A 14,092-nucleotide genomic window follows, 5' to 3' on the forward strand; every position below is an offset into this window, starting at 1 on the left:
TGTCACCATCCAGCATTCTAGCTAGAAGGTGGTTTGTTCTCTAATCTCAACGATCGCTACTGATGTGAGTCATGTTTCCCACGCTGTCACTGATTCCTCACCTTCTAAACCGAGGTCTGAACGGGGATTTTAGAGACCAGCTCCTGTCCAAATTACTCACACAGACTTGGCACTGTTATGCAGAGACCGATACAGTAATTAGACCTATTTCCCATCTCACAGCTTAAATATTGCTCAAGGCTCCTTACATGCAGGATTTCATTAAACAACCTTAGATTTTCTGAAAGCACAATCATGGCACAGGTTGGTTCGAAGAATTTTAAGGTTTTGAGAGCAATTTTTGTTTAGTTAGTTGGTGTTTGGTTTGGGGTTTGTTGTTTTTTTAAAGTCCATAAAGAGTAGAGCTTCTTTTTGGCAAGTACATGTAAAAGCATGAAAGCAATAAGACAGTGCCAGCCTGACTCTCAGTGACAGACAAGATCTTTAAAATCATATTTCCGCTCCTTTTGAGGCTACAGCCTGTGGTTTCATCTGAAGTACCTGTGTGGCAACCTATTCAAATGAGCCCACAGAGTCTCATATGTTGAAAGACACACGAAGGAAAGAGGAATTTCCAGTGGAAAATGTGATTGAACGGAGAGACGTTCACTTGGACAATCTCTTACCAAAGCAGCACAAACGACTAGAGGTATCTGCCAGTCTGTTTTTCCATGCCATGAGGCACTCTCTCTTTACTGCTTACATCAATCAGAACTCATAATGCAATTACTGGGCACATCAAAGTATCGTGCCTCCCTTCAGAAAGACTCACAAGCCTGCCCACTCACATTGTGGTCTGCAAGTAACTATGAATCCCCCAGCAATTATTGATGTGTTTCACACCTCTCAGCTCAGGGCTCTGAGTGATGTTTCAGGCTCTTTTAGCCCTGGCAATTACAGACACCACCCCTCAGAAACCCTCAGGCTTAGTCAAACAGTGTCTCTTTTCCGTATTTGTATATTAATAAGAACTACTTTTAGAAGACAATACTCACAATTTAGTATATAGTTAGGAAAAGAACCATTAACCGAGTATCTCAAAACTGTGGTAGTAGTACAAAACACTGTGAGCACATATGTATTTACACACTTCAAAATAAATTGTTCTCAAAATTTGCATGTGGGGTTTTCAGATTCTCAGGGAACTTGTATGTGCATGTATATTTATCAGAATCACAGCCTTTCTGTATGCATCAAGCTCTTTTCCAGCTATAGATATTAATTATACTGATCACTGAATTTGTCAACATGCCTGGGTTCAGTTTTTTTTGTAACCTGGAATAATCTCTAAAGCTGATGTTTAAAGGCAATGTCAGGGGAGACAGGGTCAATTTGAAAAGGGCAAAGGGAATAGAAATGTCATGGTTTGGGAGCTTTTTTCAGACAAGTCTCATATTATTGCTTTTCATCACAAATAACCCTTTTAGTTTCAGTGACAATAACTAGAAATGTATTTCGTCTACAATTACAGGGGCCTGATCTGGACACAGGACATTCTCTACTAGAAATAATCCATGTTGTGTCCAAAACCTCCAAAGCAAAGCTAGGTCCAGGCCCTGAAAAGAGAGGCCTGAACAGAAGTTGAATAAACCAAATACTCTTGCTGATCTGAGCCTTCTGTTCTGCACCACAGTTCTGCAGGGACTCATCCCAGCTGTACATTCAAGCCTCCTCCCTGGCATGAGATCTCATACTCCTCTGCTCTACTGGTGATCCAAAAGGGTTCCCTTCTGTTAAGTGGTCAGTTTTGTGATCTACTCACAGTGTACAGTCACCTGAGACACCACAACAGAAATGACACAAATGTGTAACTGGGGAGGGATATTCAGCAGTGGTCCCAATTTAAATGTTGCTTATCTGCAGCCTGAGAATGTACAGCTTGTGAAAATACCCAGGAAAGTGTAGTGAAGGGATACTAGTGAGAGGTCAGTGCTAACAGCCCTTACATATCTCTGGGGCTGAGGCACTTCTGCCCGCTTGCCTTCCACCTTGGTGTTCAACAGGGCCAAACCTAAGCCCAGAGGATGCAGCTGCCTTGGGCAACAGGCAGCAACCACAGTTCTGATGTCTGTCCTGAGTACCTGGAGCTGCAGAGAGCCAGGTCAGACCAGCTGTTGACACCAATGAGAGGGTGGACACAGAAGTTTCAGCTGGGGTCTTTGCTCTCACTCATCCAATTTAACAGCAGCAAGAATTTGCATTCCCCGGGCTCTCCCCTCTGTCTCTAAGTTAGCTCCTTTTCCTCTTTTCTCCTCTCCCACAGCCTGGGTCCTACCCAAGCATCTCACTTTGGAGCTAGCAGCACTGAGTTTGGTTTACAGTGCTAAGAAGCCCTAATCAACCTTTGCCATATGGCTGTGAGTAGCCCAGTGGCATCGCTGTGATCACAACAGCTGCTGGCACTTGTGCTTCATGCAACAAACAAAGCTGCAAAGGCCAGGAGGTACAGGCCTCATCACCCTACCCTAAATCTTCAGCTAGTGCAATCCACAGTTGCTTGAACTCCTTTGGAGATAAGTCATCAACGGTCTCTAGAACTATGGCTATCTGCTGCATGCAGCCATGGACATACTGGTCACTGTGGGTCAGCAGACACAAAGTTACCATAGCTGGTCATCAGCCCAAACAGACAAAATGAGAATATCCAAGGGTAATGAAGGATTATACTGGTATCCATCCAAGTGAACCTCAAGAGATTTATACAACCCTTCTGTAGCAAGCAACGGATCTCAAGGCCACCATCTTCTTTGGGATGGTTTCTGCAAAGCTCGAAGCAGCTGAATCACTCCAGAGACAAACAGCACAACTCTCTGCTGTTCTGGATCTCAGTAGTGGGACCAGCACAAAGAGCTGCTTGTGGAGATCATCACAATAGTGTGACAGGAGGGTTTGTGGTTGGTTGTTTTTGTGGGGTTTTTTAAAGGTCAAAATAGCTGAAAAATGCAAAAATAAAATTTACAAAAATGAAGTTTTGCAAAAATGAAGGCAAATGCAGTCCTTTGCCCAGCTGGGTATGTAACTGTAGTTTCCTCCCATGTCCTAGTACAGATACATCTGAACTGGAAACAGGGGTGATCTTAATAAACGGTGTTAAACTGTGTATTTTTCATTGGACTGGAGGGGATGGAAGTGAGGAGCAGAAAGCTAAGACACCTGTTGCAAGCCTCCTTCAAAAGAAGCTATATAATACTAATTGTAGGCTGCAATAAAAAGCTTTATAATGCCTCAAAGGCATTGGGTCAATGTGTTAACAATTTGGTTCATATACTTAGTGGAAAATAAAGAGGAAAGAACTTCAAGGTATGCTTGTTCCCTGCAAACTAAAAACTTCAGCTGTATAGTTTGATGAGTGGCTTAAAGTTGGAAATGCCTTTATAGTTATAGAAAGAGTAAAAAATCCGGCAACATTGCAGACCTAATATTGAAATAGTAACAGTGAAGGAACAAAAGAGAGGTTCCCCAGGAGTGGAGGAATTATTGATAAGTAATCAGAGGACTATTTTTTCTTCCTTTCTTTCTCAAAGCAAAACTTTGGTTCTAGTCTCTCTAAAAAGAGCGTCTTTGCTTTTCAGGTGATGTCTGCTTCACTCACTGAGCAAAGAAGTGTTAGAAAGGACAGAGTCTGGGGAGAAACAAAGCCAAGAGCATTTATTGGAAGATATTAACTGTATCAGAAAGGGTACTTCAGACTCTGATTTAATTGAAATCAGGAATGTAGCTGGAGAAAAGAAACATCACCAGAATACCCTAGAGAGCAATTCTGAAATCTCTGCTACATTGACCACTGACAATCCATAGAGAGCTGGCAGGTCACACAGTGCTGGCTCTTCTTCTTGTTTCCAGCCACTAAATTACATTAAAGTCAGCTTAAAATTCATTAAATGCCTTCCTATTATTTCTTTTCCATATACACAGTTGTTACAGCTGCTGCAGAGATATTGTGTGATGGTGACAGTGAAGGGAGAGGCCTGAGTAAATATGAATAGAAAGGAGAGGTGATTTTAACCAGGTAAATGTTTGGGAGCTTTTGCTTCAAAATTTAACTGCTCTTCAAAAGATTAAAGCAGCTACACAGTAGACTGGGGATTCAGATGCTTAAATGCTCTAGACATACCTTCAGACTGAATGTGGAGGTCACATTTTCTTTTGCAGTTGTGTATAAATTCTGAACTAGCGAGAGTCACCAGTCTGTGAGACTGTCACTGCAATGATGCTGACCCAATGTCACTGATAATTACAGGTAATTTCAAGTGCTGTCATTAATTTGCCTTTTTCAATCACTCAGCAAAGCCTTGCAGGCTTTGTCCTGTATATAATGATATTGAAGGTAATAAGATTTCTTCCATCAGGGATCTAAGGAATTGGATTTAACTTTTTTTTTTTAAAAGGCTTTGCACTATTTCTTGCAGGTTTTGGAGAAAAAAATATATATATTTTTAGCAGTTTTCACCAATTTCAGTGGGAGTTTTTTCTAGAACAGGATACCAAGGACTGCAATTCAGGTGTTACCAGGAATATACTGCAACTCAGCTCAGAAGCAAAGCTCCTTTACAGGTGGAAGTTGAGGAAAGAGCAGGGGTTCTCACCTCCACCTCCATATAAGCCTTTTTGTGTATATGTTAATTTTTTATAAAAGATCTTTGCTTGAATTCTGACCTTTAATGGCATGTCACATGCAACAAAGAAGAATCAAGTGGCATGAAGTAAGTGTGGCTTTGCCAACAGGACAGAAATGAAAGTCCAAACTGAATATTAAATGGTATTTTGAAGGCAGACATCAGTCACAGTGCTGTCCTTTCATTACCTGCATAATCTGATGTACGTGAGAAAAACATATCAAAGGGCCTTCAACACCCCCTTTTAGCCTGACTGAAAGAACAAGCCCATCCGTTTTTATGGGAGAGCAAAGCAAGAATCAACTGGAGAAAGAAACTTTTTAAATCTAAAAAAGAAGATGCAAGCCCTTTTTAGTGACTCATATGACTTCGCTGTAGAGACTTTTTAAAATAGTATTGGCAATTTCTGCAGGGAAGACTTTCAGAATAGCATCACTAAAAATACCCCAAATGCCTTTAAAGATTTACTGTCCATGTCCAGAATAATATAGATCCTGCCAGAAAGCCATGCATCTGCAAATCTTACAACTGGAGTGAACATGGGTGATGCAGAGGTCCATACACTCCAGACTCCTTCTGCGTGCTGGGCAGTCCCTCTGCGTGTGCAGTTCCGACTGGCGTCACACTTGACCAAGCCTACACAATGATGCTTCCAGCACACAGGAGTCATGTGTACTGTTGGCTCGTTCTGATCTTTGCTAAACATTTGCAGCTGAATTTAGCTTGCTTGACAACTCAGGTGCAGCAGAAGGTATGAAATTTCTCATTATGGTGGGCTTCCTATGTCTTGGGACTATAGCAAAAAAAGTAGGAATCAGCTATTGTAAATATGCAGAAGGACAGCATGAGACAGATGAGACTCTCCTGAATCTAAGGGGCTTCTAGGAAGCTCAGTTTATCCTCCAGGTTTTCTCCGTGGAATACATGCTCCTGTGGAGAGATGAGCTGCAAGCCACCGGCTCTCTTGGGCAAAACTCATTTCATGCTCCTAGGTGGAGCGGTTCTGCCCCCGCATGGCAGGTCACCAGCAGAGCATGGAACCAGACCTCTGCTTCACAAAGACAAACCCACCATCTCGTTGCAAAGCATGCCGAAGACTTTATGCCACATGGAAAGGACCTGTGTTGGTGTTCAGAGCGTTGTGTTCTGTTACAATTGCACATGACAGAAAATTGCCTGAGCGAGGCAGCTGTAGGGAGTTTATAAAAACTTAATGGCTGACATAATATCGACCTCCGAACAAAGAATGGTCAGAAGTGAAGATGCAATAGAACTGAAAGTTGTGACTTACTATGGGCTTTGTGATGGGTTCTCATTTGGAGTACTGATTTTAAAAGATGAGGAATTAAAGGCAGCTTTTAGACAGGATGCAAACATGGCCTCCTGAGGCAGAACCCAAAAATGTGTATAGGGTGCAATTGGAAAGGAGGGCCCTGGTGATGTAAACTGCTCCATAGATGCAAAGACTGAAAAAGAGAGGAATGAAGCAGAAAGCTTCAGTGGAGGAACTCAGCGTTTGAGGGGAAGAGGAAGACTATGTCAGGAGAGAAAATTAAGACTAACAGCATGGGAAGTTCAGAGGAACGTGGTGAAATGTTCTTAAGAGACAAGACAATCTGTCCCATTCCCCCTCCCAGGAGACTGTAGGCAACACCAGCAGTTACTGAGAGCTAAACAGGGGCTAGGCTGCATTCAGCTGACTCCTCGGAGAGTGGGAAGAAGATCGTGACTGTTTCCTGACTACATTCAAACAAATGTATAGAGCTTTTATGTGGGCAGGGGCATCTGGTCTTCACACCATATGCTCCTTCTGGAGTATAAGTATATAGCTGAGTAAATGCAAGGGGATGTTTATATGATGAGCATGAAACAGTCTGAGATTACACCAGAAGCCAATAGTAATACATGAATTTTGATTTCCATTACAGGACTCCAAATTCTCTTGGTAAACTTTACATTATTCTACTTGATCTTAAATGAGATGGCACTTGGGCATGGAAGGGGGGAAACATACATTATTTTTCAAGATGTGCGTGGAATACACTTGTTACTTCCCAAACATCCAGAATATCATCAATGAAACCAACAGAGAAGAAGTAAAACACAACCAAACCTCACAAAATTTAATCATGTCCCAATCAATAGTCTCAGCCTGCAGTGCTTACTACCAAAGATGCTGTAATCATTGATGCTACTATATTCATTGGCAAAGTGGCCTCTTGCCATTCAACGTAGGGAAGCTGTGACCAAGGAACTAATAAAAGAATAAAGAATTTAAAGAATAAAAACCCTGAAAAAAATAAATAGTGTAATTGATGCAGAAGTGCGAAATTTAAGAGGGCACCACGGGCTTCATTATTTGCCAGTGCTGAGGGATCCTTTCTGTCTTGAAAAGGTTTCCACCAAAACCCTTCTTACAGTTAACACAATAAGGAACAGCACAGGCTATTAGTAAACGAAAGAATAAAAAAACAATTTCACTGCCTCTGGTGACTGAGTTTATTAGTAGTAAGCTGTGAGGAAAGACAGTCAAAACTAAACTACTGAAGACTACTGAAAGGAAAGCATCTGCCAAAAAGAGGTTGCATGTCTCAGAGTGAAACCTCTGTAAGTCAGTGCACATGTATTATTTGCTACCAGTTTCTGCTATTTTCAGTGAATTTCATACCAATGTTACCTCCCAAGGAATGAAAGAATCGTTAAAAAAATAATGTTTTCCTGGAAGAAACTTGAGGAAAGAGCTTGAGGTGTATTGGTGCACACCCAAACTAGTTATCTGTTGTTAAGAGTATAAATGGCACCAAATAATACTGCCAGTACTGGGAATAGGCAAATGTACAACCAGCATGAGCAATTTTCCTGACATGAAATCTTTGAAGAAAGTTGTCCAGCAGAGAAAGCCTGAAAATGTGCCAAACATTATGCAACCATGAAGGCAGGACACAGGGCAACCATGTAGAGAAAGTGATACAAGTGTCTGTTTCTAGCCAGGGAAGATGCCTGTGATTGATTAATTAGTAGTTGGTGGATGCTTGACATTCCAAGCCATGCTAAGAATTTTCAATCAGACCTACATTTCAGAGTTTCCACAGAGGAACACGTGGATTTAGGAAGTACACATAAACTCCTGATGGATCAGGTACACACGAACATACATTTATATTTCTTTGAACACACATCCATATATTTAGGAGTACAAATGCAGAGCCATCAATGTATGTTTATGTGATTATACCTGGATGTAGTTATACTGTGATTTTATATTTGCACCTGTAATTATAGATAACATTTTGGCACTGTTTAAAAATACGGATATATACTGGAGATTTCTTTCTATAGCCAGAAGAAATAGGAAATGCGTACATGAGATAAAGCTGTACATGAAGATCTGGCAGCCTGACACACTGAGTAGGCCTGTGCCTACTGAAGGGTTGGGGCTGCATTAATGTTAGTTTCCTTTCAACCATGACAGGGAAGGAGGAGGGAGGTCTGGAAAGCACCATCTGCTTTTCCAGATTGCTGTTAATCTGCCAATAATTCATATTGGATATAAAGAATTAATGCTATGGGAGAACATTAAAAATATGCAAAGCTTTCATCTTCAGCATATGGGCCAAAGACCAGCAAAGAACAGGCATCAGGTTCTCCTCATGGACCAGGAGACTGAAGAGCCCTCAGAAGTGGCTCACCTTGTGGGTGAAAGAGAATGCAAACACAAACAAGCGTGGAAGAGGAAGGGGATATTTCTTTGACAGTCAAAAGAAAGAAACCTGCAAATCAACAAAAATGCTTTACAAAGAACATTTTAATGTTGGGCAAGCAACACTGGAGAAACAGGGCCCAGGCCTGGGCATGTATAGGAACAAATGAAAACCTGGCTTTGGGCAACGTGCAGGCTGTGCTTCATAAGCCTGTGATGGCTCCTCTGGGCACACACTCTGGAAACTGCCATGAGAAAAAGTTTGCATGAAGGGAGCCTGAAGACACTTGGAAAGGGTGGCAGGATGGCACCAGTGAGAAGCAAAGCGTGGGGTGAAACACTAATCCCGTAACAGTTGATCGTGGTTTTTACATTGACCAGAAAAGGTCAACATATGGTGTGCCAGGAAAACTGCCAGCAGCACTACTTCTATTTTTTGAATGTTTTTAATACAAATTTCAGCCTTTTCCTTATCTATGCAGCTCCATTAGAGAGAAAGAAAAAAAAAAAGAAAAAAAAAAGTGCAGGTTACTACAAGGAGTGATCTCTACTTCTTGTAGCTCCTCTGAAGATGTAGGTTGAGTAGTAGTGAGCTACATGCAGCTGACCATTTGCTGTAACAGGACCGGTCTGTCCTGTGCTTGGCCTTCCAGCATGACACAGGCATAGGAACCTCTGACTACCTATCCAAGTAACCTGAAGAGGGTGTGGGCATGGACATGAGTACTGATAAGCAACCAGCCTTAACACGAAAACATCAGCACGGTTTCCAACACAGCTTTGGCCCAGGCCAAATGTCATTGCTGATCTCTAGGAACACTTCAAGAGCCAATGCAGGCCAACAGCCATGCCAGATGCGCCCAGCCTCCCTGATGGGGAGGGTGGGTTAAGAGAATCTAGCTTTATAAAAACGACCTCAGCAATTCCTGTTGGATCCAGGATTGGAGAGCAGTCCCCAGTCTACCTTTTTATCAATGCAAATACAGCCTTTGTGTCCTGACTCCATCCATTGTATGTGCCTCTAAACTTTGCTCCTATGGTCTTCAGGCAATGACACACTGCGCTCTTTGGAGCAACGTGCCAGTTCCAGCACTTGAATCCAATCAATCCAAACAAGAATGAAGGCTTTTACATCTACCAGGATGGTATTTTTGATCCATCCTTCTGACTCTTCCCATCTGAGGTGGCAGAGAAGCTTTATAGTGGTCAATAAATAATCTTTCAAAGCTACTGCCTTTACATTCCTACAAAGGTCTCGGGTGTCCCAGGTATGAAATTGTCTTATAACAACAACATTTAAGTTTCATGCCAGAAGTGAAAGAAGTTACCTACTCTGACACTAGGAAAAGAAAATCACCCATCTCTCTGAGGACAGAAAGCTGGTGCTGCAGCATAAGTGATCTGGCAGTTCTTGCATAAACAGGAAGGGAAGACTTCCACAAATTTGATGACATGTGGTCTTTATTTTCAGAGTTGTTTGATTGATGAGTGCTGTGAAGGGGTGCTGTGTATGGGGAGCTCTGCTGATGGGCTTCTTGATCCAGAGCTGGAAGGAGCTCTAGATTGGTAACATTGCTACCTGATGACAATTTTCTGGCTCTGGGGGGTATTTCTTCTGTCAGACATACTGGATTTTGAGTGCTATATCTCCTTCATTTCATATGTCTCTTTTTTTTCTCCCCCCTTTTTTTTTTCCTTTTTTTTTTCCCCCCTTAGGTTTTGCGTTTTTTTTTTCCTTCTCTGAGTTTTCTTACAGTATAAAATGTGTGAATGGGTATGGGCTGTAGTCTGAAATGTGGTGTCATGAATGTGGTGTCTCTGTTTCACTGTAATTTTTACAATCCTTGCTTTACACACAATAAAAACTACCAGTAAAACAACTTTTTTATCCTCCTCTCTGGTAAATTTAAGTCGCAGGTTAAGAACTTCTTTAAAGTTCAGCCTTTGTGAAAAGACTACAAAAGGAACAGGGGTCAGAGTCTAACGCTACAATACCTTAAGACCCTCCATCAGCAAAAGCACAGACTAATGTCTCACTTTCTAGAAGCAGCACAAGGTTAGTAAACAATAACATTTTTGGACCAAATAACATATTTGTGGGGGGAAAAAAAACAAACCAAAACAAACCCACACACACAAAAAAAAACAAGGAAAAAATAATAATAATAAAAAAAACACCAAAAACCCATAAAATTTTGTGCACACCAGCCCTTTAGGGAGTTCCTTACCACAAGATACTCTTGGTTTAAAGATTTAGTATTCCAGATATTAGCCTTAATTTCCACAGATGCAAAATGATTTTTAAGGGGAAAAACTCAGCACACTAAGTAATGTTCAGTTTACCTGTGACTTGCAAAACACAAATTTCAGAAATTACACTTCTGGCTATATGAAATGCACTTGTATTCCAAAGTATATGTTGTTTAACTTAGTGGTTTGTTTTATGAAAAGAAAAGAAAATACGTCATTTGTATAGCTGCTTAATGTTTATTCCTGGCTGGGTATTTGGACTAGGAAAACAGCTGCTTTCCTTTTCCCTGCTAATGTTTAATTATTCAAATTCAACAACCAAAAAGTAAGCTGTTAGCCCTCCTCCTCATCTTCACAGCTTTTCTCTCCCTAATGGGTATAAATCTGTCCTTCACGCATATGAAGAGCAATTTGAATTGTAGGGACAGCATTTTGGCCTCAAAGGAAAGAGCCTATGGCTTAACAGTATTTCCTTTTAATATCGGTGTGGTTCGTGCTCCAGTCTTTCAAAACAGCACAGTAGCAGCTTCATTTCCTCTGTCTCTGATTATCTCCATTAATCATCATTGCAAACCCTCCTTCTTCACAGACCTGCTCCCAAGATAAGCTCTCTCTGTACAGTTTCTGAAATGTAATTACTATTCTACCCAAAGAGCTGCATCTGCTGCTAGACAAAGTAAACAAGCTATAAACATGGTGGCTTTACTCCTGCTTCCTCAGAAATCTTAATAGCACTCAAAAGGTCTAACTAGATTCAATCTAGAAGCATTTAAAAGTTTCCTTGAAAGACAGCAGATCCTGGTACTAGATGATGATGGCTGCTTGGATCATCCCCAAAGAAAACCTTACAAAGTATCATAGAATCATTGAATGATTTGGGTTGAAAGGGACCTTAAAGATCAAATAAACCACATGTTCATTGTATCTGGTCAAGTGCGTGAAGGCCAAATCCATTAGTTTCATCTTAAGTAGTGTGCAAGCTGTCTTCTTCTACAGACTCAAAACAGTCACACATCTCGCTTCTTCATGATGAGAGCAACTCATGACACAACCACACATCTTCATTGAACAGAGTTTTTCCCTCTACTCTCTTTTGAAAACATCTCCACCAACCAATTCATCTGCTGCAGCTAAGCATGACAAAAAGTGCGTGCATACCCCTCCATGATAAGTCATCCCCAGCTACTTTTGCTGTATCTACCATTTATGACTGATTCCTAATCTTTGCTACCAAATAATTTCATTCAGGTTACATTATAAACTGCTTGGATTCCCATCAGTCTGATACACTTGAAATGTTAAGGGCAAAAATAACACACTATATATGCAAAGCCATCAACTTATTGTGAGTCTGGCTGAAGTCTCATGAAAGAATTACCCGCCCAGCTACAATGCTGCAAACACCTCACAGTTCAAATTATATTCAGTTAAAACTGTATATATAGAACATTTCAATATTTGCCCATTTGTCTGATGCTGTGCTTTCCTTTCCACTGCTCCATTGGGCCTTAATGATGATAAATTCAGTGCAGGTAGATGGAAGCTGTGAGCTATCAGTATCAAAGTCTTTTGCCTATATGATGTTGATGGTTCCTTCCTCATCAACTTAGGATCTGCTTTGGGTCCTTCTTACATGTTTTCTTACACACTCTAAACCTTGGTCTCTCCTCACTCGTCTCCAACTCAATGTTATACATGTACTTACTACATATGGTGTGTATTACATATGTTGGACACTTAATACTCTTTGATATCCCTAACTGGTTTTACTCAGCTTTAAAGGCTGCCTTCCTTCCATGACTATTAAGCGATCCCTGTGAGCAGTTCATAGCCCTGGGGCCTTTGGTATCACTCTGTCCCTTTACTCTCAAGGTGTTTTATTCTAGGATCAGTCATACATAGCTCACTCTACAGAGGGTAAATATTTGTTATTAATATCTTCTAGTTACGAAAAAAAATTAAGAATAGGTGTTACACCACACAGGTGAACAAAGCTAATCAAAAGTAATAGTTACCTGGCCATTAGACAACTGCTATTATAGCTAAACAAAAGAAACCCACAGGCAGGCCAAGACAAGTCTATTCAAAGGTCGAGCAGCCTCCATCGTTACCTTCTCAGGCCTCTTACAATAAACAGCAACACCGTATCTACTGGGCCACAAGGCTACAGCTTTTTCTTGAACACTAGAAAGCCTTATGTCAGAGATCTGAAAGTCTGCAGCAGAAAAGCATCTAGTCAAATTGAAAAAAACCTCTCAAGACTGTGTATGTCTTCAGATCAGAAGTGGACCTCTGGCAAGTGGTGGGGACTGTGATACAAACTCATTCTCTTCCAGATCAGATATTAGATTCAAAGTAGATTACAAGAATCCAAATTTCATTACATGTCATTCAGCCTCTATGACAAATGTCTGAACTACAAATTCACTGTCAAACAGTAAACAAACAGGCAATTTTATTTGTTGCAAAGAAGAGCAAAACTGAAGATTCCACCGCTGTGAAGAATATTGTTAACATCCTCTTTGGTCCAAATTAAAGCTTACTTTGAGTATGATGAAAGGAATCATACCCCTGAAAGGTGCTCACTGCTCCCTCTCTAGCTCAAAATACAGGAATAAACAGCATATTTGAGTCTCCAGGAGTCAACATAATCCTCAGCATCTGCCTGCATATCCAAACAAAACCACAGATTTAGACTGAGGCTCACTCTTTCTCTGACCTCTCTCCATTTCAATGTCTGTGTTACTTAAAAAAACCTAGTTGTTACTGATAATATAATGATAATAAAAAGACATCTATGCAATCCATATAACTCTTAGCTTAGCTTTTACTCATTCTTACTGTTTTGGTTTTTTGGCTTTTTTGTGAAGTTCCTTCATTTCAATAGAGAAATCACTATCAGAAATGGAATCTCATAGCTCATGGCCAAAGCAACATGACCTGTATTCCTATTGTCTTCCAAAAATATATGAGATTTTACTTCTATCCCAACATGCTTCATGTTATTTTCAGACACCTTCAACACCATCATTCTCGTTTACCTCAGTCTAGATTAATTCAGGAATTTGGTGAAGAAACTTCCAGCTGCTGATGTTGTGTAGAGAAGTACTATTCAGGGACCACTGAGCTAAGCCCTCTACAAACAGACAGAACACAATCCTGGACCACAAAGACCTGATCTGCTCTGGATATTTTGACAAATCTGGAAGCCAAACATTCTCACGTTCTGAGTCCACATCATCAAATTTTTCAGGACTGTCTCTTCTTTGCAGCCCATCAGCCATACTGATTTCAGCTACTCATCTTGAAAAAAAGGGAACAGGACAAAAAATTTCACCTGCATAATTTTTCAAAACCCAAAATTCCCCAGACACGTTAAGATCTCCTGTCTGTCCTGTATAGCATTAGTAGTACAAAAAGAAGGACACTTGCTCACAGACACAAAACAGATTGGAAAACCCCTGCCTTTGTTATTGGAGAATGTCTG

This window comes from Apus apus, chromosome 2 (genome assembly GCF_020740795.1).
Source record: "Apus apus isolate bApuApu2 chromosome 2, bApuApu2.pri.cur, whole genome shotgun sequence".
NCBI classification, from domain to species: domain Eukaryota; kingdom Metazoa; phylum Chordata; class Aves; order Apodiformes; family Apodidae; genus Apus; species Apus apus.